Genomic DNA, 22,214 nt, shown 5'->3' on the forward strand with positions numbered 1-22,214 from the left:
TTGTAACATGACAAAATGTGGAAATTTTCAAGGAGTCTGAATATTTTTTCAAGGCACTTTATAGATCTGGGTTTCATCAGCATAGCTATGGCGTATAGTTATATAAAGGTTCCAGGATAATTTGGGGTTCTAAAACACTAGCAATGACCTTGAGTAAGTGGCAAAATGCTGGCATTTGAGGCTGTAGATCACTGGCAATGACACAGGTGGTAGAACCCCGGTACTTGAAGTTTTAGGACCCTGGCAATGTCACTGTAGAAGTGCTAAAACCCTAACACTTTAGGTTCTACAACTGACACTGGTCCAGTAGTGGAACAGTGATGCCTGAGACTTGGGAAAACTGGCAATGACCCAGGATAAGCAGCTGAACACTGACACTTGAAGCTTTAGAATACTACTAGTGACCCAGCATAAGTGGTAAAACATGGAAATGACACTTGAGGTTTTAGAACCTTGGCAATAATCCCAGAAAGTTGTTGAAAATGGACATCCGAAACTATAAAATAGTAGCAACGACCCCAGAAAAGTGGTAAAATGCAGACATCTGAGGTTTTAGTTTACTGTAGATTCTATACATCCTGAGAGCCCTACAAATTACTCTAGATAATCCAGATAGCAAGCAAATAAGCTGCAATTTGAAAATGACTTTCTAAGCTATTTCTAGACTTTCCAGGCTTCATGAGTTTATTGCACAATTGCAGCAAGTCCACATTGCATGACTCCAAATCAACTTTCTTTGCAAACATTCTGAAAATCTGTGGCAAGTTCTGGTTCAGTTATGTTGTGCAATAGAGATGTGCCACACAAATTTTCTACACATTATAAAAGTGTCAACTAGAACTTGTGCTTCAAGTGCCTGCAAGTGTACAACTTTCCATTGAAAATGTGCAGCAAGTTAACAAGACTGACAATTCAACACTCCAACAAATTTGATCTGATTGTTTGCTTCTGTGGACAGGTGTCTTTTATACAGGTAAAGCTGAGATTAGGAGCACTCCCTTTAAGAGAGTGCTCCTAACCTCAGCCCGTTACCTGTATAGAAGACACCTATGAGCCAGGAATCTTGCTGATTGTTGGGGATCAAATACTTATTTCACTCATTAAAATGCAAATCAATTAATAACTTTTTTTGAAATGCATTTTTCTGGATATTTTTGTCGTTATTCTATCTCTAACTGTTAAAATACAGTAAACCTACCATTAAAATTATAGACTGATCTTTTTTTTCATTTTTTTCAAATATAATGTTTATTGAACTCCAAGAAAGGGTAAAACCCAGATGTTACAATAATAACATACAAACAAGTGAGATTACACTCACATATCATCAGATCACAATAAAGCTGTATTTACAATAAGTGATTATGATATACATGGAAAAACAGCATGGGGAGATTTGCGGTTAGCTGGCTCATTAGTGTCTCATACTACAAAAGTGACTAAGGTATAGTTGCTAAATGGGATAACAGGGCCGCCCAATCTTCATTTCCACTTTTTCTTAAATATAGACAGAAAGGGAGAGAAAGGAAGGAGTAGAGTAGGAATGGCCAAAAGAGAGGGGGAGAAGGAGAGGGAGATAGGTAAAGTGAGCTTTGATGTGTTTCATTCCAACGTAGGCCACCTGGCTGTATCAACCAGGAAATGAAATAACAGAAGTATGATATTAAACCATGTTGCTATCCAACACTTAATAACCCAGTACAAATAGTATAGCCATTAGGGCAGGGGTGTCCAATCTTTTTTCCAAGAGGGCCAGATTTGATGAATAGAACATGCTTGAGGGCCGACCATTTTGCCTGACATTCTTAAACCATTAAAATTTGGTCTAAGTGTGTCCATCCGAGCACTAATACACGGCCCAACAAGAATTCTCTTGCCTTTGTGCTGTGTGTGGTGAATAGATGAGCTTGGGCGTGTTATTTGGATATACCGGATTTAATCTGCTTATAACACGCACCTTCACTTTAAAAATGAAGTTTCAGGAAAAAAAATCTTAAATTTTAAATAAAGAACTGTGAAGCAAAATAAGGCTCGGTTCACACTGGGGCGACTTGTCAGGCGACCTAGTCGCCTGACAAGTCGCCTCCCGTTCTGTGCTATGGAACCGTTCTAATCGGAGCGACGCAAGTCGCTCCGACTTAGAAAAAGGTTCCTGTATTACTTTGGGGGCGACTTGGGGCGACTTGCATAGACTTCTATGCAGAAGTCGTCTCGCAAGTCGCCCCGGCAGTCGTTTGCAGGTCGCCTCGCTGAGGCGACCTGCAAGTCGTGCCGCCCATGTGTGAACCGAGCCTAAGGGTCAGTGCCCATCAATGCAGCCTAATCAGTGCCCATCTGCGGCCCCCACTCCATTGCCATGAATGTGGCCCCCACTGTATTGACATGAATGCAGCCCCCACCGTATTGACATGAATGCAGCCCCCACCACATTAACATGAATGCAGCCCCCACCACATTAACATGAATGCAGCCCCCACCGTATTGACATGAATGCAGCCCCCACCGTATTGACATGAATGCAGCCCCCACCACATTCACATGAATGCAGCCCCCACCACATTCACATGAATGCAGCCCCCACCGTATTGACATGAATGCAGCCCCCACCGTATTGACATGAATGCAGCCCCCACCGTATTGACATGAATGCAGCCCCCACCGTATTGACATGAATGCAGCCCCCACCACATTGACATGAATGCAGCCCCCACCGTATTGACATGAATGCAGCCCCCACCGTATTGACATGAATGCAGCCCCCACCGTATTGACATGAATGCAGCCCCCACCACATTGACATGAATGCAGCCCCCACCGTATTGACATGAATGCAGCCCCCACCACATTCACATGAATGCAGCCCCCACCACATTCACATGAATGCAGCCCCCACATTGACATGAATGCAGCCCCCACCACATTCACATGAATGCAGCCCCCACATTGACATGAATGCAGCCCCCACCACATTGACATAAATACGGCAGCCCCCACCACATTGACATGAATGCAGACTCACCATTGCTGTCAGTGCAGCCTGATTCATGTCCATCTGCAGCCTTGGAGGAGACAGGGAGGGGGCGCGACGAGCGCCAACAGATATACAGGAGAAATTCCTGTTTACACGGCGGCCTCTTTAATTGAAAGTCCCGCCTCCTATGATGGACAAAACAATTGTCCAATGGCAGCGCAGGAGACGGGACTTCCTTTTACACAGGACGCCGTGTAAACAGGAAATTCTCCTGTATCCTGTACGGCGCTTGTCCCGCCCCCTCCAAGGCAGCCAGCATATCTATCTTTTATGGCCCCCGGCGCTCGGGGATTCGTTGGGGGCCACAAAAGATATATATGTCAAAATTACCAGGCGGGCCGTCCGAAACCGGACCGCGGGCCGCGATTGGCCCGCGGGCCGGACTTTGGACATGCCTGCATTAGGGCAATACAGTAATATACATACTCATAACTGTTCAGGAGGCATGCCTCCCGAGAACCACCTGGGCCCAACTTGGGTGATACAAACCAGGATATTCACATTATCTGACTAAACCAGCCCATGACTGGGTCCAAAATGGTAGTTGATAGGGGCCTGAGGTGTTCACTAACTCCATCATGAAAGGCCACCGCCCCGCAACTACAAACTTAGAGGTATGTTCACAATTCGAGTTCCGTAGAATTTTGAATTCCATAGGAAGTCCCGGTGGAAATTGGCGGTGACCTAAGATCGGGGATAATGGTGAATTTTTTGTCACCATTTTTTAGAAGAGGGCAACTTCTTAAATGGAATACAATGAGACATTTTCGAGAACCGGTCAACCACCATAAGGATAACTGTGTTGCCCTGGGAGTTGGGTAACTCCACAATGAAATCCATAGACAGGTGGGTCCAAGACCTCTCACCATTGGGTATGGGTTGTAGGAGGCCCACTGGAAGGTGTCGTGGAGTCTTACTCTGAGCACACATGGAACAGGCATCTATGAAGGCGGTTACATCAGCACGTAGACTAGGCCACCAGAACTGTTGGGAAATGGCCCAAAAGAGTTGATTCTTCCCAGGGTGGTCAGCAGCCTTGGGAGAATGGTAAGTCTGGAGCACGGCAGTACGGAGACTCTCTGGGACAAAGCAGCGGTCACAAGGTTTCTCAGGAGGAGCATGAACCTGAGCAGCAAGAATTTTGTCACCCAAAGGAGAAGTAAGACTGGTGCGAACCGTAGCCAGAATATGATCAGGTGGAATCACAGGAATCGGAACCGACTCCATCTTGGAAGTGGAGGAAAATTGTTGTGACAAAGCGTCAGCCCTTACATTCTTAGTACCGGGTAAGAATGAGACAATGTCATTGAAACTTGACAAGAAAAGAGCCCATCGCCCCATTCTGGGAGAGAGGCTTTAGGCTCAGGCAAGAATGTGAGATTCTTATGGTGAGAACCGGCACAGTGGTACCTTCGAGGAGATGTCTCCATTCTTTCAGGGCTAAAATGATCGCTAACAGCACTCTGTCACCAATCTTAGTCTCAGAAGCATCAACCTCAAGGTATAAAAGGTAACGTAGGATCAGGATGTGCCAACACAGGAGCAGAAACAAAGGCAGCCTTGAGACTCTCAAAGGCCTTAATGGACTCCGGAGACCAACTCTGTGGGTTATCGTCCTTTCTGGTCATATCAGTCAGGGGCTTGACCAGAGAAGAGAAGTTACGAATAAACTTCCGATAATAGTTGGCAAAGCCAAGAAAACGCTGCAGAGGACCTAAACCCACGGGTCGGGGGCCACCGTCGGTATGCGGCCGCTAGCGGGGCGGTTTTACCCCCCGCTAGCGGCCGAGAAAGGGTTAAAAACCACCGCAAAGCGCCTCTGCAGAGGCGCATTGCCGGCGGTATAGCCGCTCCGTCCCATTGATTTCAATGGGCAGGAGCGGTAAAGGAGCGGTATACACACCGCTCCTTCACCGCTCCGAAGATGCTGCTAGCAGGACTTTTATTACCGTCCTGCCAGCGCATCGCTCCAGTGTGCAAGCCCTCGGGGCTTTCACACAGGAATACATGCAGCGGCACTATCGGGGCGGTTTGCAGGCGCTATTATTAGCGCAATAGCGCCTGCAAACCGCCCCAGTGTGCAAGGGCTCTTTGAGATTGTATGCCCCTCAAATCAAGCTTCATGAAAACCGTTGCTCCCTTGAGGCAGTCAAATAACTCCATAATCAACGGAATTGGATAGGCATTCTTAATTGTGAAACGATTGAGACCCCTATAATCAATACAAGGTCTCAGTTCACCACTCTTCTTCTTCACAAAGAAGAGACCAGCACCAGCAGGAGACAAGGATTTGAGTATGAAACCTTGAGAAAGTGCGTCTGCAACATACTCCTCCATGGTCTTATCCTCCAAGACCGATAAAGGGTAAACCTGGCCACGGGGGGGTATGGCACCAGGTTGAAGGTAAATTACGCAATCATACGACTGTGGAGGCAAACTACTGGCTTGACCTTTGTCAAAGACATCGCTAAAATCGCAGTACTCCTCCGGCAGGGAGGAGAGTGAAGAGGTGCAAAGGACCTTGGCTACCTTCTGGAAGCATCTTACTACATTGTGGCGACCAGGAGAAAAACGCAAAATGGAGCCAATCAAAAGAGTGGTTGTGCCTCTGTAACCAAGGATAACCAACAACCAGCAGAAACTTAGGTGAGGAAATAACTTGGAAATGGATTATCTCAGGGTGAAGAGCCCCTACGGCCATGGACAACGGAACAGTCTCATGAGTCACATGGGCAGGCTGTAGAGGTTTCCTGTCAAGAGCCTCAATGGCAAGTAGAGTGTCACGCAGCTGCAGCGGAATCAAGTGCTTTGATACAAAGGCAGCATCAATGAACAGGCCTGCAGCCCCAGAGTCGTTTAGAGCCTGTATCTCGACGAACGACTCATCCCAAGCAAGGGTAACCGAAAACCAGGGGCTTATCCTTTTGGATAACTGGGGATGAAACAACGTCACCTAAGGTCTGTCTGTGACAGGATCTCAAGGTTCTGGCGTTCCCTGGACGGGTAGGACAAGACTTTAAAATGTGACCTGCCTGGCCACAATCTCTCCCTCCTCCTAAGGGTTCTCTCGTCCGCAGAGATGCGTGAAGCCCAAGTGCATGGGTTCACCTTCACTGACCGATTTGGTACCAGGAGGCATGGAAGGTCAGGGAGGCAAGGGTGGGACTGCAAAGCTCGGAGACAAATGTACAGGAGGCTTCCGCAAGCACTCCTTAAAAGAGTCTTTCTGAGTCTGGAGTCAATGAGGATGTCTGAGTCTGGAGTCAATGAGGATGGCAAACGTGATCAACTTCTCCAGCTCAGTGGGTATATCTCGGGCTGCTATCTCATCCTTGATGGTATCCAAGAGACCATGAGAAAAAGCAGCCACGAGGGCCTCATTGTTCCAAGCAACCTGTGCTGCCAGAGTATGGAATTCAATGGCGCAATCGACAACAGTTCTCGTACTCTGTTTGATGGACATGAGGCACTTGGCAGCAGAAGCGGAGCGTGCAGGAACGTCAAATACCCTTTTAAAAGAAGCCACAAACTCAGGGTAACTCAAGACAACAGGTTTTTGCATCTCCCATAGAGGGTTTGCCCAGGCCAAGGCTCTCTCAGAAAGCAAAGATATCACAAAACCTACTTTGCTTCTGTCCATGGGAAACGTCTGGGGCAGCATCTCAAAGTATATCTCAACCTGGTTGAGAAACCCCCTGCATTGGACTGGATCACCCCGTAATCGCTGGGGAAGCGATACCAACAAGTGGATTGACTGCATCTTCTGAATTCATGGCCTTCCCCTTCTGTCAGAAACCATGAAATCAGACCGAGACAGAAGTACAGTTAAATCACACTTGTTTAATAAAAAAAGTAAATAGAACAAATGTAGTCAAAACATAGCCAAAGTTCGGTAACCGGAACGGATAGTCAGGAAGCCAGAGATCAGCGAAGTGGAACAGCAAGCAGGCTCTGGAGCCAGAAGGAATGTCAGCCAAGCAAGTCTTTAACATGAACACAGGAGATAGCATCTGTGATGTTGACCAAGGCGAAGGCAGAGATCATCTGGGCTGAACAGCTTAAGTAGGCAAGACTGACGAGCGGGATATCAGCAACAGCTGAGTAACTGTGGAGAGATAGGAGCTGGCAATTAGCTGAAAGCTGAGCGGCCAGCTCAGAGGAAGGAAGGGCTGCGCTCAGCCCTGACAGATTCATTGCTCCCATAGCTTGCTGGAGCTAATCTAAAGTTATTGGGGAATCCAGTTCTTCCCGAATCTCAGGTGAAAGGGAAGGGAGTTGAGAAGACATTATGTAGTCTTCTATAGTAGCTTGGGGTGGTGGTCTATTTGGTAGGCTATAAAGAGTGGAGTAGAAATCTCTAAATTTCTGTGTAATTTGTGTGGTTGGTACAGCTTGACCTGCAGAGGTTATTATTTGGAGGATATATGTGGACAGCTTGTGTTTCCTGACCATTTTTGCTAATAATTTCCCGCATTTGTCTCTCGATTCATAACTTGTTTTACGGCAAAATTGTAATGCCCCTTTAGCCTTGTAGTGCAGTAGGTTGGTGATTTGTTTGCGTAGCAACCCAAGTTCTATTTCCAAAGTGGGAGAGGGAGCGTGTTCGTGGCGGGACCCGATGAAAGATAATTTGTGAAGAAGTCGAGAGAGTTGTTCATTACGTTCTCGTTTGATTTGTGAACTATGCTTAATGAGTACACCTCTAAGACGGATCATTCCTTTGTCAGTGGGCAAACATGGTACAAAATCAGCAGGCGAACAAATACTTTTTTCCCTCACTGTAGATCCCTGCCAATATTGAAACATCTACATTTTAGGATCTAGAACCCTGTTAATGGTGGAGCACTGAAACTTGGGGCTCAAGTTGCCGGTGAAAATGTGCAGCAAGTTAACAGACTTACAATTCAACACTGCAACAAATTTGTGGCAAGTTACCCTTGCTATCTAGGAAGTGGTAGAATGCTAACACTTGTAACTCTAAAATAGTGGTAAAACACTGATACTTGAGGCTCTAGAGCTCTGGGGATCTGACTGGAACACCGAAAATGACCAATGATAATTATTAAAGATATCACTCAAGACCCTAAAACTCTGGCAATGATCCCAGATCACTTAAGGGTTTAGAACCATGCTAATAGTGAAAGACTGACACTTAGGGCTCTAGCACCCTGCCAATTAGGGATGCACTGATACACTTTTCGAATCGACGAGTACAAGTACCAATACCTTAGTTCAGGTACTCGCCGATACTCAGTACCGATACTTTGCGGTGCGATTTGAGTCCATACAAAATGAATTGGCTCAAATTGCACTGCAAATAATTGCATGCGATTTAAACGGGAATGTGGTGCGATTCCTGTCCAGATTGCATGCGGTTTTCCCCACGATCCTGTGCGAACCAAGGTTTGTCATAGTGACTTCAAGTAATACTAAAGTGTTTGTTTTTTTTTTTTGTTTAAAAATAACAAAATGTTATACTTACCTGCTCTGTGTAATTGGTTTTGCACAGAGCAGCCTGGATCCTCCTCTTTTTAGGTCCCTCGCCATCGCTCCTGGCCCCTCCCCCCACAGCAAGCAGCTTGCTATGGAGGCACCCGAGCCGCTGCTCTGTGTCCCCATTCTTTGGCCCCGCCCCGTCTCTCTCCTCATTGGCTTACTGACTTTGATTGGCTGTGTGTCTCAGCCAATCAGGAGGGAGAGTCCCAGATGGCCGAGGCACCTGTTTACATCGCTGGACAGAGATGGGGCTCAAGTATTGGGAGGGCTGGGGCAGGTGCTGCACACAGAAAACTTTTTATCTTAATGCATAAAGATAAAAAAACCTTCTGACTTTTTACAGCCACTTTCAGCCTGGGTTCACACAGGAGAGATACGGGAAACTGTAAGCAATAAAGACATGAGTCGCACCGCATTCCTGTTCAAATCACATGGGAGTCTTTGCAGTGTGAGTTGAGCCCATTCATTTTGTATGTAAGGTATCGGTTTTGGGTATTGGAGCATTTTCACGCGTACTTGTGAAAAATTCTCTGTATCGGCACTGATACCAGTGCATCCCTACTGCCATTGGTGCAACACAGACACTTGAGGCTCTAGAACCTTGTCAATAGCGGAGCGTTGGCAGTTGAGGATGTAGAACCCTGCCAAAAGTGGAACACTGACACTTGAGGATGTAGTAACCTGCCAATAATGAATCGTTGACACTTGAAGATCTAGAACCCTACCAATAGTAAAACTCTAATATTTGAGGCTCTGGAACTCTGGGGATTGAGAACACTGGCAATAACATTTGATTGCTGACTGTTGTAACCCAAAGTTATTAAACACTGACAATTACTAAACATAACACTGAAGACCCTAGGAACTCTGGCAATGACCCCAGAAAAGTGGTAGATCACTTGGGGTTCTAGAACCCTGTTAATAAAAAAACACTGACACTTGGGGGTCTAGAACCCTACCAATAGTAAAACACCAACACTAGAGAATCTAGTAACCTGCCGATGTGGACTTGAGACTCTAGAACCCTGTCAATAGAGGAACACTGACACTTGGGGGTCTAGACCCCTGCCAATGGTGAACCATTGACATTTGTGATGTAGCATCCTGCCAATGGTGGAACACTGACACCTGGGGGTCTAGAACTTTGCCAATGACGGAACACAGATAAATGAGCTTCTAGAACCCTGCCAATAGTGGAGCACTGACTTGCGGGGCTTTAGTACCCTGACAATAATAGAAGGCTGGCACTTAGGAGTCTACAGTGAGGGGAAAAAAGTATTTGATCCCCTGCTGATTTTGTACATTTGCCCACTAACAAAGAAATTATCAGTCTATAATTATAATGGTCGGTTTATTTTAACAGTGGGAGACAGAATAACAACAAAAATATCCAGAAAAATGCATTTCAAAAAAGTTATAAATTTGCTTTGCATTTTAATGAGTGAAATAAGTATTTGACCCCTTCACAAAACATGACTTAATATTTGGTGGCAAAACCCTTGTTGGCAATCACAGAGGTCAAACTTTTCTTGTAGTTGGCCACCAGGTTTGCACACATCTCAGGAGGGATTTTGTCCCACTCCTCTTTGCAGATCCTCTCTAAGTCATTAAGGTTTCGAGGCTGATGTTTGGTAACTCGAACCTTTAGCTCCTTCCACATATTTTCTATGGGATTTAGGTCTGGAGACTGGTTAGGCCACTCCAGGACTTTAATGTGCTTCTTCTTGAGCCACTCCTTTGTTGCCTTGGCCGTGTGTTTTGGGTCATTGTCATGCTGAAATAATCATCCACGACCCATTTTCAATGCCCTGGCCGAGGGAAGGAGGTTCTAACCCAAGATTTGAGGGTACATGGCCCCGTCCCTTTGATGCAGTGAAGTTGTTATGTCCCCTTAGCAGAAAAACATCCCCATAGCATATTTCCTCCTCCATGTTTGATGGTGGGAATGATGTTTTTGGGGTCACAGGCAGCATTCCTCCTCCTCCAAACACGGCGAGTTGAGTTGATGCCAAAGAGCTCGACCACAACACTTTCACCCAGTTCTCCTCTGAATCATTCAGATGTTCATTAGCAAACTTCAGACGGGCCTGTACATGTGCTTTCTTGAGCAGAAGGACCTTGCGGGTGCTGCAGGATTTCAGTCCTTCACGGCGCAGTGTGTTACCAATTGTTTTCTTGGTGACTATGGTCCCAGCTGCTTTGAGATCATTGACAAGATTCTCCCGTGTAGTTCTGGGCTGATTCCTCACCGTTCCCATGATCATTGAAACTCCAGGAGGTGAGAACTTCCATGGAGCCCCAGACCGAGGGAGATTGACAGTTATTTTGTGTTTCTTCCATTTGTGAATAATCGCACCAACTGTTGTCACCCTCTCACCAAGCTGCTTGGTGATGGTCTTGTAGCCCATTCCAGCCTTGTGTAGGTCTACAATCTTGTCCCTGACATCCTTGGACAGCTCTTTGGTCTTGGCCATGATGGAGAGATTGGAATCTGATTGATTGCCTTCATGGACAGGTGTCTTTTATACAGGTAACAAGCTGAGATTAGGAGCACTCCCTTGAGTGCTTCTAATCTCAGCTCATTACCTGTACAGAAGACACCTGGGAGCCAGAAATCTTACTGATTGATAGGGGATCAAATACTTACATTCATTAAAATGCAAATCAATTTATAACTTTGAAATGCGTTTTTCTGGATATTTTTGTGGTTATTTGTCCCTCACTGTTAAAATAAACCGACCATTAAAATTATAGACTGATCATTTCTTTGTCAGCAGGCAAACTGATCAGCAAAATCAGCAGGGGATCAAATACCCTTTTCGCTCACTGTAGATACCTGCCAATATTGTAACATCTATATTGTAGGATCTAGAACAGTGGTTCTCAACTCCTGTCCTCAGGACCGACTAACAGGCCAGATTTTAGGTATTACCTTGGGGGAGATGCAGACTAGAATATGGCAATCATGAGCCACAAATGATATCACCTGTGATGTATTTCACTTATCTTGCAAACCTGGCCTGTTAGTGGGTCCTGAGGACAGGAGTCGAGAACCACTGATCTAGAAGCCTGCCAATGGTGGAGCACTGATAGGGGGGTTTTAGAAGTTTGTCAACAGTGGATCACAGATAAACCATCCTCTAGAATCCAGCCAATGGTGAAAGTGACATCTGAGGCTCTAGTACCCTGCCACTGATACTTGGGGTCTAGTACCTGGCTAATAGTGGACATCTGACACCACGATGATCTAGTACAGCATTTCTCAACTCCAGTCCTCAAGGCGCCCCAACAAGGTCATGTTTTCAGGCTTCCCATTATTTTGCACAGGTGATTTGATCAGTTTCACTGCCTCAGTAATTACTGCAGCCGTTTCATCTGAGGGAAATCCTGAAAACATGACCTGTTGGGGCGCCTTGAGAAACACTGGTCTAGTATACCTGGCCAATAGTGGAACACTGATATTTGAGGCTCCAGAACTCAAGAAATGACCCTTTATTGCAGACTGTTTATAACCTGACAAGTGATACTCCGGCAAAGCCCCCAGATTGGTTCTAGATCCGTGTGGGGAGGTCTAGATTCTAGAACCCTGCTCATAGTAGAAGGCTGACACTTGTTGGTGTAGAACCCTGGCAGTGCCCCCCTCTGGCTGAACACGGACAGTCCAGCCCGGAACCGGCAGGTGCAAGTCCCTATGTTCCTCCCCCCATCCTCCGGTCACAGCCCTCCTCTCTCCGGTCACCTCCACCGGCTCTCTAGCAGACGCCGAGCACCATTACGCCCATCAATCACCGTTAGCCGCCATTGCCCCGCCCTTTCCCTTCCGTGACGTCGGAGGCGGGGTCAGCGCCGTGCTGGCTATTGGCCGATCCCCCGGCCGCTCTCCCCCAATCGGTGTGCGGGTCTGTGATAGTGCGAACAGGGCTGGAGGGGGATCGCAGTCAGCGCTGCTGGGAGGCGGAGGAGGGAGAGGGGGAGGAGGAGGAGGAAGGCTCTCCCACCGCCAGTTCCTCCATCGCTCACACACCGGGATCCGGGGGCCCCGCAGGTGAGCCGGTCACGGGGGAGGTGATGCCCGGGGATGGGCATAGGGGGGAGGGGAGAAGGGGAACCGGGATGTGGGTGATCACAGCCGTTACACGCCGCTGGATGTGCGCAGGCGCGGTACTGTCCATCCATCCATCAGTCCGTCTGTCTGTCCTCCACCGCTCAGAGCGGAGATCTTCACGTGTCTGTGTGTCACCCGGATCACCCGACTGTACACAGCAATGTCACCCCCCCCTCCCCCATATATATATAATATATCCATCTATACAATGTGCTGTGCCCCCCCCCCAATGTATATCTATACACTGCACTGTGCCCCCCCATTATAATCATCTATATATAATATATCCATCTATACAATGTGCTGTGCCCCCCCCCAATGTATATCTATACACTGCACTGTGCCCCCCCATTATAATCATCTATATATAATATATCCATCTATACAATGTGCTGTGCCCCCCCCACCCCAATAATCATCATCTGTGTGTGTGTGTGTGTGTGTGTGTGTATGTATATATATATATATATATATATATATATATATATATATATATATATATATATACACACACTGTACTGTGCCCATCCCCCCATAATAATCATCTATATATAATATATCCATTCATACACTGTCCTGTGCCCCCCCACAATATATATCCATATATACACTGTACCCCCACAATAATCTGCATATATAATACATCCATATCTACACAGCACTGCCCCCCCAATATACATACGTAATATCCACGTCTATAAAGAACTCTGCCCCCCCCCAATAATCCTCATCTATGTGTGTGTGTCATTGATCATCCCCCCCCCCCCCCAATATACGTTCACTACATCTATACACAGCACTGTGCCCCCCCCCAATATATATACATTTATACACAGCACTGTGCCCCCCCCCATAATCCTCATCTATGTGTGTGTCATCGGGTCACTGATCATCTGTCTGCACCCCCCCCCCCCCAATATTCATATACAATGCTGTACCTCAACAATATACATTATATATACAACACTGTGCGCCCCCCCCAATATATATATATATATATACATTTATACACAGCACTGTGCCCCTATATACATCTGTACACAGCACTGTCTCTTCTCTCCCCTAATATATATACATTTATACACAGCACTGTCCCCCCCCCCCCCCCCAATATATATACATTTATACACAGCACTGACTCCCCCCCCCCCAATATATATACATCTATACACAGCACTGTCCCCCCCCCCCCCCCCAATATATATATACCCCCATGTCTATGCAGCACTGTGTACCATATAAATCTCACCTGTATACATATTACTTGTCTATACAGCACTACCCACCCCTACAATAATTCTTATTTGTGTGTATATATATTATCTATTAGTCTATCCCTGTTTATACATCACACTGTCTGTTAATTCTTCCCCCATCCTTCCTATGTGTATACAGCACTGTGTGCTCCCTGAATACATCTATAGGTACCATGTCCTCATATACATAATATATTCCTGTCTAGGACGTCAGGGTTCCTAATCCAGCCGAGCCTGTACAGCCCAGCGTGTCATCTCTAATCCATCTCTGTGTCCATGTCTCCTCTTAGATCTATCTATAATTATCTGTTCAGGCCTGTCACTTCTTTTCATCCACTTCTATTCCTGTGTGTGTGTGTATGATATATATATATATATATATATATACACACGGTATATGTCCTCAGTCTTTCTCTTCCTGTCCTTATTGTCTCCAGTCCCCTTTCTATGTGACCTGTCTGGACCTCCATTGCATTAATCTGCCTGTACCAAGATGGTGTCACCTGTAGTCCAGGCCTCCTTCTATACATGTCCCCTCTGTCCTAACAATACATGCAGGTCTCTGATCACTCCTCTATCCATTCTATACAATACTGTATATAATCTACAACTGTGTGTACATCACTGTCTTCTAATCTCAGGAGACATAGTACTGTGTCTTTACCAATCTGTAGAGTGATAAGGGGCACTTTTTAACGTATACAGCAAATGTCAATCTTATGATTACAGGACTGTGAACTCTTTAATAACCAATATTGGACTGTATGAGTGATTGATCTTTGTACTTTATAATTGTTAGCAATACTCTGTTTTTATGGTGTTTCATTTTATTTTGTATCTCAAGTCCATTCAGCCCCCTTATCTATAATGACTATACCAGGTATGTTATCTCTCTTCCAGATTACATGTACATCTGTATGTTCAAAGGGATTGATTTATTAAAACTGGAGAGTGCGAAATCTGGTGCAGATGTGCATGGTAGCCAATCAGCTTGTTCAATTGAGCTTTTTAAAAAAAAAAAAAAAAAAAAAACTGAAAGCTGATTGTTTTCTATGCAGAGCTGCACTAGAGTTTGCACTTTCCACTTTTAGTAGATCAACCCCATAGGGTTGTTCAGGGTTTAAAAGGAAAAGGAGTGTGTGCAGATAATGGGCCCGGGAATGACGTGGACCTGTTGCTTTTCCCTTCATGCACAATGAACAGCTTCACTTTAAAGAGACCCTGTCACCTTGCCTTCCTGACACTTCCTCCTTCTTAGCTGCCCCAGGTATGGTGGAGAAGGTCTTGCCGCACGTCTTGAGCACTGCATCATAGGAAGTAACACGTCCCACATATCCTCAGGTTTTTTTTTTTTTTTGGCGACTCTGGTGGGACCCGAACCCACATATCCACAGGTTACTCTAGAGTGGAGAGTGCTGGAAAGGCTAGTATAAAGTGGTGGTGGTGGTGGTGGGGGGGGGTTAGGCCTTACATAGACATCGTTGTGTCCTGAATAGGAAAGGTGAGAAGGGGGTTTATTTACTAAAACTGGAGAGTGCAAAATCTGGTGCAGCTCTGAATAGAAACCCATAAGCCTCTAACTTCAGCTTGTTCACTTAAAGCAGTTGTAAGACCTGCAAGGCAATGGCATAGAGATACTAGCACAATATGAAATGCTTGCCTTGGAACGAAGCCTTCCAGCAATGTACTGTCACCGCTGAGACGGCTGACACGTTCCACCTGGTCTTTCTTCCAGGTTTGCATGCTCCAGCTATGTGATTGGCTGGGGCCACGATGACGTCACTACTGCGGGAGCCCTCAGTTCCGGCACAAAGCTCCAACAGGGTATACCGGACCTTCAGCGCGCACTGGCTGCATGCCAGGTGAATATTTCCTAAATGGTGCACGTTTAGGAGAAATGTATTTTACCTACAGGTAAGTTTAATTATAGGCTTACCTGTAGGTAAAAATGACCAAGCAGGCTTTACTACCCCTTTGACAAATAAACCTGGAAACCGATTGACAATCTCATGTACTCAGGTTCATGGTGAAACTCTCTGCCTGCTGTTGGGGTTAACTAGTATTTAGGTTCAATGTAAATAATTTGTCGGTTATATATGTGGGTTTCCATGACCAACCTCCCTACAATTTTTTATTTTTTTTTGCATATTAACTGAAAGTATTGCAATACCAAGTTGAAGTCCTTACCTGTGGATCCGTGACTTAGAGACACCGTGCAGGGCAAAGTGCCAGTGTGCCTGCAAAGGGCATCCCCTGACTTCCTCATGCACCCTTTTTCCTGTGCTCCTTGCTTTTTGGGGGCTCAGGGGAGCAGTGACACCAGCTGTGGAGGAGCAAGGAGCTGTGAGGGAGCACAGGTAAGTATATGTTGGTCGGAGAATGCCCTTTGCAGAGACAACTGTCACTTTGTCCTTCATGGATAAGGTGACAGTATGTCTTCCAAATATTTAAGACAGAAGGTCAGCATCACAATCAGTCCACTTGTATTTTGTTGCAGGCAAAGTTAGCAAAGGTACGCTTTGTTTTCCCCAGATGACAAGTTTCTTTTTAGAGATTAGTCTCATGAGGGAAATCTCAAGGGACATAATTAAGATAGTTTCCTAAATGAGCAATTGTTGAGCATTTTATTCTCCTTATTTTAGTCTAAGGAGGAGATAAATCATTCATCCTTTATTATACATCGATGGTTCTTAACCCTTTTCCCTGCTCAGTCCTATGAGGACCAGACAGTTCTCACACCACAACCCCAATTTCATGGAAGGACAATTCTACATTTACAAGTATCTGAGTGTAAGATGCGATGAATGCTAAACCTGTTAGGCCTCATGAACATGGAGACTTAGCCGCTCCTGTGTGTTGAGGTATAATATGCGTCCCTTTCGGAGGAGAAGCGCCATATACTTCTGCGTTTTTAACCGAAAAAGGCCGATTAGAACCCTTCACTTGTTTTGTGGCTGTACATGGCACGTAGCACCAGGCAGGAGCTGCTAAGCATCCGTGTGAATGAGGTCTTCATAAAATTTTTCTCCCCCCCGCCACAATTCCATACACAGTAAAACAACCGTCATCAAGCACATGCCCTCGAAAGAACTACAGCCCCTCCCCCTTGTCCGGGGAACTTTGATAAACAGATTGGACGGGTGATCTGTCTATCAAAGTGCCCGGACAAAGAGGAGGGGCTGTATGTGACGGCGCACGGCGGGGAACACAGACTGTAGACATGGTACAGGAGATGGTCAGAGCTCCTGTATAAAAAAAAATATTAAAAAAAAAAAAAAAAAAAATTTTTTTTGGTTTTCGGCCTAGTGTATTTTTCATTTTCGGGATCGGTTTCGGCACCAAAAAACCCATTCGGTGCACCCCTATTTTTTATATATAATTGTATTCGACTTTTTAATTTTAATATCGTGAATTTAAATGAATATGAATTTTTTTGTCGACCATTATTGGCACCTTTAGCGCAAGAAAAGCATCCCTTTAAATTCTATGTATGTCCTCTCACTGGTCATTTGCGCTTCTGTTGTGGTGTTAACCGCTTTAGCCCCGGAAGGTTTTACCGCTTTCCTGACCAGAGCACTTTTTACAATTTGGCACTGCGTCGCTTTACCTGGTAATTGCGTGGTCATACAATGCTGTACCCAAACAAAATTTTCACCTCTTCTTTTTTTTTTCACCCACAAATAGAGCTTTCTTTTGGTGCTATTTGATCACCACTATGGTTTTTATTTTTTGCGCTATACACAAAAAAAGTGACAATTTTGAAAAAAAAAAATATTTTTTGCTATAATAAATATCCCCAAAAATGTTGTAAACACATTTCTTTATCAGTTTAGGCCAATATATATTCCTCTACATATTTTTGGTTAAGAAAATCGCAATAAGCGTATATTGATTGGTTTGCGCAAAAGTTATAGCGTCTACAAACTATGAGAAACATTTATGGCTTTTTTTTTTTTTTTACTAGTAATGGCGGTGATCTGCGATTTTTAGCGGTATTGCGGCGGACAGATTGGACACTTTTGACTCATTTTTGGGATCATTGACATTTATACATCGATTTAAAAATGCACTGATTACTGTGTAAATGTCACTGGCAGGGAAGGGGTTAACACTAGGGGGCGATCAAGGGGTTAAATGCGTGTGTTCTAACTGTATGGGGTTAGGACTGGGTAGGAGAGGAGACATTTCGCTGTTCCTATATAGTAGGAACAAACGACATGTCTCCTCTCCTCTGACAGCACCTCTTTACACACACAAATCCCCGTGCTGGCGCTCGTGCACACTATGGCCGGCAGCGATTGCGACCGTCGGCCATGCGCAGCGGGCGCGCGCCCTCTGGTGGTTTTTAATGGAACCCCATATATATGGGGTTTCGCGCAGAGGAACCAGATAAAAATCCTGCTTGCTGCATTTTTTTTTTTTTTTTTTCAGTTAAAAAAAAGCCACCAAAAATGCACCTCCCCGTTTAAAATGCATTGAGCAAGAACGCATCAATGACACACCCGTGTTATAAGTTTGATGCGGATCCCTCGTGCTACAAAATTACATTTTGGTGCTGTGTTTTCATTACTGGGAGATCTCTTGGTGGTCAGGTTGGCCTACACCTTGTTATGAAGGTCTCTTAAATTTACATCAGGTGTCTCAAACTCAAATTACCTGGGGGCCACAGGACAAATTTTCACATCCAGTGGGGGGCCGTATGCAAACTGTCCTTTCCCCCAGCACTGGTGTCAGCGGAGGCGATATTAACCCCAGCACTGGTGTCAGCGGACGCAATATTAAACCCCAGCATTACCCCCTACGCGCCACAAATACCCCCCCCCCCCCCCCACACTCCACTTCACAAATATACCCCCTCTTCACAAGTTTCAACCCCAGTCACGCAACTAAGGATTTTGCTCAGCCTCTGTGTGATGGCTCACTTGCTTCTCCTGCTGGCTGTCAGCTGGTGGCCTGTTCTTCTGCCTCCCGAGTCCTCTCCTCCTGTCAGGTCCTGGCTTCATCACAGGCCTAGTGGCAGGGAACCCTGAGAACACCACAATCTTCCGCCCTGAGGTGGCAGCAGGACCCTGGATCCGGGGCCAGTGTTCTGTTGAAGTGCCCGCTTTAGAATAGTACCCGGGACGAACTGCGCATACGCCGAACGTAATAGCACAACAGCTGATTTTACGATCAGCTGTTGTGTTGGCGTGACGGCGCCTGCGAACAATAGCCGACTGAAGACCTTTTTCAGTCAGATTGTGCCTCGCGCTGCCGAGGAGTGTTCATGTAGGTGATGGGCGGAATTTAACATGAAGGGCGCGGATGTTTTCAATGATGGCCAGTACTGCAAAGATGGGGCAGAATTTTTAACGATGCCCAAACAAATCTGCTAAACAAATCTTTATCTGCTATTCTTCCTGGAGGGTCTATTGCTAGCTAAACGTTTAAAATTCTGCCCCATCTTTGCAGCAGTTGCCACCCTTGAAAACATCCGCCCCCTTCATGTTAGATCAGCACTGGCCTTCAGTGAAAACATCCGCCCCCTTCATGTTAGATCAGCACTGGCCTTCAGTGAAAACATCCGCCCCCTTCATGTTAAATTCCACATGAATGTGCCTCGGCACAATCTGACTGAAAAATGTCTACCATCAGCTTTTAAGATGGCGCAGGCGCACGATAGCCAACAGAATTTTTTTTTTTCTGTCAGATTGTGCCCCGCGCTCCCTCGGCGAGTTCATGTCCATGATGGGCTGATTTATACACGTTGTGGGTGGATTTATGGGCACTTTGTGGCGGAATTAGATGGCCAGTGCTGCAAAAAAATAACTTTCTGCTGGGCAGATTTTTACTGTTTTTTTTTTTTTTTTTTTTTTTTTTTGTGGGCGGATTTATGGGTACTTTGGGGCGGGATATCAGTTTTATTCTTTTGCAGCACTGGACATGTAATTCCGCCAAGTGCCCATAAATCTGCCCACAACGTGTAGAAATGCGCCCATCATGGACATAAACTCTCCACAGGAGCGCGGGGCACAATCTGACAGAAAAAAATTCTGTCAGCTATTGTGCGCCTGCGCCGTCACAACAGCTGATTGTAAAATCAGCTGTTGTGATGTTACATACGGCGCATGCGCCCTTCAGCCCGGGCACTATTCGATGGGGGCATTTCTCGACAGAACAGGTGGGCGGGCGATGGGCGGATCCTCCCTCCGCTCTGCTCTCCTGTGTTGTGAGTTGGGCTGCAGCAGCATGCGGGGGAGAGGAGACAGAGAGCGATAACTCCTAGCTGCTGCCACCCACCTAGGATCGGCCCTGCCTGCGGGCCGTTTGTAACCGGGCCGCAAATGGCCCGCAGGCCAGTCCTTTGAGACCCCTGAATTACATTGTTTGTAAGGTTGAATAAAGAAAACAGTCCATCGTCTGTGCATGTGTAGAAAATCATTTCCCGTATGGCCGTAAATTGTGTTTGCTAAGATGCACATCCGAGAGTCTTTTAAAACTATCCATACTTCCTGCTGACACCACTGATTGTGGAAGAAAGTTCCACAACCTTATTGCCTTGACAGTGAAATACCCCCTACACAGCTTAACCACTTGAGGACCAGCCGCCGCAGTTATACTGCGGAAGGTTGGCTCCTCTGGACGAGCCGTCATAGCTGTACGTCAGCAGCTTTAAGAGCACTACGGGGTGCCCACGGCATGACGACTGAGGCGATGCATGTGCCGGCGGCCGTGATGCCCATCGGGCACCTGCGATCGCTCTTGACAGAGACAGAACGGGGGTCTGTCAATGTAAACACAGATCTCCGTTCTGTCGGGTGAGAAGACTGATCTGTTGTTCCTAATGCTTAGGAACAACTATCAATCTCCTCCCCCAGTCGGTCCCATCCCCCCACAGTTAGAATCACTCCCTGGGACACACACTTAACCCCTTGATCGCCCCCTAGTGTTAACCCCTTCCCTACCAATGACATTTTATACAGTAATCAGTGGCTATTTTCAGGCCTGATCGCTGTATAAATGTCAGTGGTCTCAAAATAGTGTAAAAAGTGTCCAATCTGTCCGCTGCAGTGTCGCAGTCCCGCTAAAAATCGCAGACCACCACCATTACTAATAATAATAAAAAAAAAAATGTAATAATAAAAATGCCATAAATCTATTCCCTATTTTTGTAGACACTGTAACTTTTGCATAAACCAATCAATATACACTTATTGCAATTTAATTTATTTTTTTTAAATTGTCGCTCTTTTTTTGTTTTTATAGCGCAAATTATAAAAACCGCAGAGGTGATCAAATACCACCAAAAGAAAGCTCTATTTGTAGGGTAAAAAGGACATTTTTGGGTACAGCGTCGCACGACTGCGCAATTGTGAGTTAAAGTGACAGCGCTTTATCTCAAAAAAATGGCCTGGTCATTAAGGGGGCAAATCTTCTGGTCCTTAAGTGGTTAAGGTTGGACCTCCTCCAGTCTCATCGCATGGCCCCGTGTTCTCTTACACTCCCTGAGACTGAACAGTTTCATACTTACGCTGGGATCACCATTGAGATATTTGTATATCGCTATCGTATCATATATCCATAGGTTGGACTTTTTTTCAACCTCACCTACTATGTAACTATATCTCCTCTTAAGCGTCTCTAGAATAAATTTAGCGTTCCTTATAATTGAGGTCCTCCAGTCCCCATTTTAATTTTGTTGCCCTGAGGATTGGTGACCAGAACTTGACGGAATACTTTAGATTCAACCGAACCAGAGGTTTATAAAGTGGCAGGATTATCGTTACCTACACTTGTATTTAGGTATTTAACGCCAAAACCGTTTTGTGTTTTTTTTTTTTGTTTTTGTTTTTTTTTGTTTTACGGGGTTCTCCCTCTCTTCCCTTCTCATACCTTTTGAGATTATTTTTTGTTGCCTGTCCCTGGCTGGGGAGGTTTTCCTTCACTTCCTGTCCTGGAGGTGAAACAGGAAATTAGAGAAAATCTCTCGAACGTAAATAGAATTCCCATTCTTATGCCTGCCATACATTTATACAATTTTCCTTTAGATTTACCAAAACCATATACAGGCAGTCCCCGGGTTACAAACAGGATAGGTTCTGTAGGTTTGTTCTTGAATTTGTATGCAAGTTGGAAAAGGTAAAAAATAAAAATTTAAATGTAACTCCAGCCAAAAATGCTTTCTTAACTTTTTTGGATAGCGTAGGGAAGGGTCAACACCCCTGTAATGTTTGTTTTGCTGTCTGTGCCCCTGTTCAGAAGCTTTCACCTCACTTTCTGTCCCAATGACAATTGGATTTTGAAAATTTTGGGCTGTCATGGAAACAAGGATTGGTGATAAACCTTC

The 22,214-nt window shown here is 45.5% G+C and overlaps 1 protein-coding gene across 1 annotated transcript in view; it reads left to right on the forward strand.

Moving 5' to 3' along the window:
* The first annotated feature begins 12,375 nt into the window (after positions 1 to 12,375).
* Positions 12,376 to 22,214, forward strand: part of LPGAT1 (lysophosphatidylglycerol acyltransferase 1) — a 180,919-nt gene continuing 171,080 nt past the window's right edge. The window contains exon 1 of the mRNA XM_073628412.1: positions 12,376 to 12,572. The gene's annotated coding sequence lies outside the window, so the exon portion shown is untranslated. The remainder of the gene's footprint in view (positions 12,573 to 22,214) is intronic.

Source organism: Aquarana catesbeiana, linkage group LG04, assembly GCF_042186555.1.
Source record: "Aquarana catesbeiana isolate 2022-GZ linkage group LG04, ASM4218655v1, whole genome shotgun sequence".
In the NCBI taxonomy this organism is placed as follows: Eukaryota; Metazoa; Chordata; class Amphibia; order Anura; family Ranidae; genus Aquarana; species Aquarana catesbeiana.